The following is a 5,000-nucleotide window of genomic DNA, read 5'->3' as shown; positions in this document are numbered from 1 at the left end:
AGTTCTACTTTAAGCACAAATTTCTGATAATTTTATGGAGAGGACTAAGAAGATAGAACCATGCCAATGGTGCAGCAGAAAACATATAGCACAGTGAGGAAGGTTTGTGGTCCAGGATGATAGGACAGTCAAAATTAGAAGCAGCAACCCCCCCTCCCCCCAGTTGTTGAATGCTGGCCGCCTGCATATCGGAAGCAGTGCGGCCGCTTTATGGGGGCGCTAGACTAATTTGCCTCTCAGCCCAGTCCACCCCATAAGACTGCCGCTAAACAGTAAGCCAGACTTTCCGTGCTGCCCCCCTGCAAAGTGCTGCCCTAGGCCTGGGCTTTGTCGGCCTAGGCCAGAATACAGCGTTGTCAGCATCAGCAGGCCCGTCCTCCAAATACTTCTTTCTGGGCCCCCAAATCTTAGGAAAACAGCACCAACTCAGAATAGTGAAGCCCCAAAATATAAGAAAATCCCCCACACGAAGGGTAAAGTGGCACCTTGACCTGTCTGTCACCTCTTAATATGGCCCTGTCACTTTAACATGTATACAAAACATAAAGCAAAGCCCAATGCTGGCATACAGAAAACATTTAAGATCATCATTTATAGTTCTTACTTTTCCTGACTGTGCTTGTTTATTTGGGTCAAACTCAGACCGACCTTCCACACGGCTGCTACCTGTATGGGAAATAAAAGATTTCAAGGGCGAAGCTTGGAAAAGAAGAGAGATGTATCACAGGAGTAATGCCTGCCCATAAATGACCCAGAGTGCCACTCACCTGCAAACACCTTGAAATCCGACTTGCTGTAGTCGAAGGGAATGAAGGGAACCTTGTCCACAGCCGCTTCCTCCCCTGTCTTCTCCACGTGTTTTAACCTCTTCTTGTCTGATTTCTTGGTTTCAGCTCCTGGCTCGCTGGCTATTCTCTCACGCTTCCTGCTTGCATCCTCCTGCTGTGGAAAAGAGGCATGTAAATCCAAGAACAAAAAAAAAAACATATTACATCTTACCAGGCTGTATAAGTGGTGGGTGCTCTAGTTTATTTTTCAAGCTGTGAAATTAATTTGCCCCTGGCTAAAAACACACATCTAGCCTAGACCGACAATGTTGTGATCATCTGCACTGCACATTGCTCATAACATGATTCTGTGCTTGTATATATATATCTATATATATCTCTACACACACACACACACACACACACACACACACATTAAAATTTATATACCGGGATGATGCCTGCAGCTGCAGGCATCATCCCGGTACCGTTGTTTACAGCGGGCGATCGGCTACCCCAGTATAACAACCGATGCGGCTAAAGGCCGCTCGGTTGTTATACCGGAGGAGCGGGAGGGGACATCTCCCCCCCTCCCGCCACCGTTACCGGGCCTCCCGTGCGATCAGGAGGCCCGGTGTCTAATCGTGTGCCTTCGGCGGCTGGGGGCGGGCTGGAACGAAGCTGTGGGCGGCTTCGTTCCAGCCTTCTCATTGTAAATGCGGAAACGACGTCATGACGTCACTTCCCGTTTACTCGGCTGCCAATGGCGCCGAATTTAAAAAAGTACACAGTATTCAGAATCGCCGTTTTCGGCGATCTGAATACTTTGAGGTGCAGAGGAGGGATCGGGGGTCTTTTAGACCCCCGATCCCTCCATAAAGAGTACCTGTCACCACCTATTACTGTCACAAGGGATGTTTACGATCCTTGTGACAGCAATAAAAGTAAAAAAAAAAAATTTTTTTTTTTTAAAAACACAATTTATAAAGTAAAAAAATAAATAAAATAAATAAAAAAAAAAATTTTTTTAAAGTGCCCCTGTCCCCGCGAGCTCGCGCAGCGAAGAAAACTCATACGGAAGTCGCGCCCACATAAGTAAACGGTGTTCAAATCACACATGTGAGGTATCGCCGCGATCGTCAGAACGAGAGCAATAATTCTAGCCCTAGACTTCCTCTGTAGCTCAAACCTGGTAACCGTAAAAATTTTTTAAAGTGTTGCCTATGGAAATTCATAGGTACCGTAGTTTGTCGCCATTCCATGAGTGCGTGCAATTATAAAGGGTGACATGTTTGGTATCTATTTACTCGGCGTAACATCTTTCACATTATACAAAAAAATTGGGGTAACTTTACTGTTTGGATTTTTTAAAATTCATGAAAGTGTCCCTTTTCCAAAAATTTGCGTTTAAAACACCGCTGCACAAATACCGTGTGATAAAAAATATTGCAACAATCGCCATTTTATTCTCTGCTATATATATATAATGTTTGGGAACTCTAAGTAATTTTCTAGCAAAAAATACGGATTTTAACTTGTAAACACCAAATTTCAAAAATAGGCTTAGTCATGAAAGGGTTATTAAAAAAAAAAAAAAAAACCCATGTACATAAGTGTATGATGCTACAAGCTTGGCACACCTATTTTTGGGCAGTTTCTCCCATTCTACTTTGCAGGACCTCTCGAGCTCCATCAGGTTGGATCGGGAGCGTCGGTCCACAGCCATTTTCAGACCTTTTCAGAGATGTTCAATCAGGTTCAAGTCTGGGCCACAAAAGGAAATTCATAGAGTTGTCCCGTAGCCACTCCTATGTTATCTTGGCTGTGTGCTTAGGGTCAGACCTTTGCCCCAGTCTGGAGCAGGTTTTCATCAAGGATGTCACTGTACATAGCTGCATTCATCTTTCCCTCGATTCTGACTAGTCTCCCAGTTCCTACCACTGAAAAATATCCCCACAGCATGATGCTACCACCATGCTTCACTGTAGGGATGGTATTGGCCACGTGATGAGTGGTGCCTGGTTTCCTCCAGACATGACACTTGCCATTCAGGCCAAAGAATTAAATCTTTGTTTCATCAGACCAGAGAATTTTGTTTCTCATGGTCTGAGAGTCCTTCAGGTGCCATTTGGCAAATGCCAGGTGGGGTCATGTAAGCCAATCCTCAGTAAAAGGCACATCTGGCCACTCTACCATACAGGCCCAATTGGTGGAGTGCTGCAGAGATGGTTGTTCTTCTTTAAGGTTCTCCTCTCTCCACAGAAAAAAGCTGGAGCTGTTAGAGTGACCATCGGGTTCTTGGTCACCTCCCTGACTAAGGCCCTTCTCCCTCCGATCACTCAGTTTGGTCAGGTGGCCCACTCTAGGAAGAGTCCTGATGGTTCCAAACTTCCTCCATTTATGAATGAGTGAATGGAGTCCACTGTGCTAATTGGGACCTTCAATGTTGCAGAAAGTTTTCTGTACCCTTCCCCAGATCGGTGCCTCCATGCAATCCTGTGAGGTCTACAGACAACTCCTTGTACTTCATGACTTGGTTTATGCTCTGACATGCACTGGTAACTGTGGGACCTTATATAGACAGGTGTGTGCCCTTCCAAATCATATCCAATCAACCTAATTTACCACAGGTGGACTCCAATCAATTTGTAGAAACATCTCAAAGATGATTAGTGAAAACAGGATGAACCTGAGCTCAATTTTGAGTATCATGGCAAAGGCTGTGAATACTTATGTACATGGGAATTTTTGTTGTTTTTTTTTTTTTATTTTTAATAAATTTGCAAAGATTTCATACAAATTTCTTCCACGTTGTCCTTATGGGGTATTGTTTGTAGAATTGTGAGGAAATTATGAATTTAATCCATTTTGGAATAAGGCTGAAACACAGAAGAGTGGCAACCACTGTAGACCAGTCATCTAGAGCTGTATAAGATTTCTTGTGTATTATAAACCGGTGTACTCCTTTTAACCACTTCAGCTCCTGAAGGTTTTACCACCTTAATGACTAGGCCATTTTTTGCCATTTAGTGCTGCATTACTTTAACTGGTAACTGCGAGGTCATACAACACTGTACTCAAACTAAAAACTCATAATTTTTTTCACACAAATAGAGCTTTCTTTTGGTGGTATCTGATCATCACCACAGGTTTTTGTTTTTTTTTTTTTTTTTTTTTTTATATCATAAAAAATAAAAAGTTTTATTTTCTGCTATAAAACATATCCAAAAATAAATACATTTTGCCCAAAATGTATTCTGCTACATGTCTTTGGTAAACAAAAAATGTTATAGCATCTACAAACTATGGTATACGCTGGAATTTGTTTTTTTTTAAATATATACTACCTACGGCGGTTATCAGAGACTTAAAGTGGACTGTGATAGTGCCGTGGGCAATCTGACACTCTCATGGGGGGGAACTGACTAACTGCCATTACCAGTGACATCGCGAGAATACTATACACTGTCACTGTACTGACACTGGCTGGGAAGGCGTCAACATCTAGGGGTTAAACGTGTGGCCAACAATGTGTAATGTATTGCTTTTTACTAAATATCTTCTATGCAGGGAAAAGAAACAGCAATCGTTCCGCTCTGTACAGAGCCCTGTGTTGATTGTCAACACAGGGCTCTGGGCTGTGATTGGACACAGCAGGTCAGTAAGTCCCGACTATGAATCATTGGCTGGGACTTGCTGACAGACTCCCACGGTGTGCAATCACAGCAGGTGTCAGTGGGGGGGGTTGCGATGTATCAGTACTTCGCTTTGCCTGCATGGACCATCTGTCCGTAGTACATTGCAGGCGGAGGGGGTCCAGAAGTGGTTAATCACTCACAAAGTACCAATATTTATATAGGAGGTATCCATTATTAGGTAAATAATTTGTAAATGTACCTTTATATTCACTTACCAATGTCTGCTCACGCACAGATGTCTGATTGGCAGCACTGCTCCTAAACTCTCGTTCAGCTTGCTTCCTGGCAGCTGTAAACAGATATCACCAAGATAAAGGAAACTGCAAATCCTTCATTAATAATGATCCCCCTGAATACTGCAAACCATTGCACCTGCTTCAACCCCCCCCCAGAGGTCCTACCTTTTTCTGCAATCCTCTTCTGTTTGGCCTCTTCCTTGGCCTTTGCTTCCCGTTCTTGTTGCGCTATACTCACAAGCTTCCAGCGGTTGCTGATCTAAGGTAGGAAGGGGAATTAAAGTCAGATCTGGACCATT

The 5,000-nt window shown here is 43.4% G+C and overlaps 1 long non-coding RNA gene across 1 annotated transcript; it reads right to left on the bottom strand.

The window, feature by feature from the left end:
- Nucleotides 1-420: 420 nt before the first annotated feature.
- LOC141110163 (uncharacterized) lies at nucleotides 421-4,987 on the bottom strand. Its single transcript, XR_012236251.1, has 4 exons — nucleotides 4,867-4,987; nucleotides 4,681-4,754; nucleotides 768-942; nucleotides 421-666 (listed from the first exon to the last, which is right to left on the bottom strand). It is a non-coding gene; the product is annotated as an uncharacterized lncRNA (long non-coding RNA).
- Between the last annotated feature and the right edge of the window lie 13 nt (nucleotides 4,988-5,000).

Source organism: Aquarana catesbeiana, linkage group LG10 (assembly GCF_042186555.1).
Source record: "Aquarana catesbeiana isolate 2022-GZ linkage group LG10, ASM4218655v1, whole genome shotgun sequence".
Classification (NCBI taxonomy): domain Eukaryota; kingdom Metazoa; phylum Chordata; class Amphibia; order Anura; family Ranidae; genus Aquarana; species Aquarana catesbeiana.
This window is presented reverse-complemented; position numbering and strand designations above follow the sequence as displayed.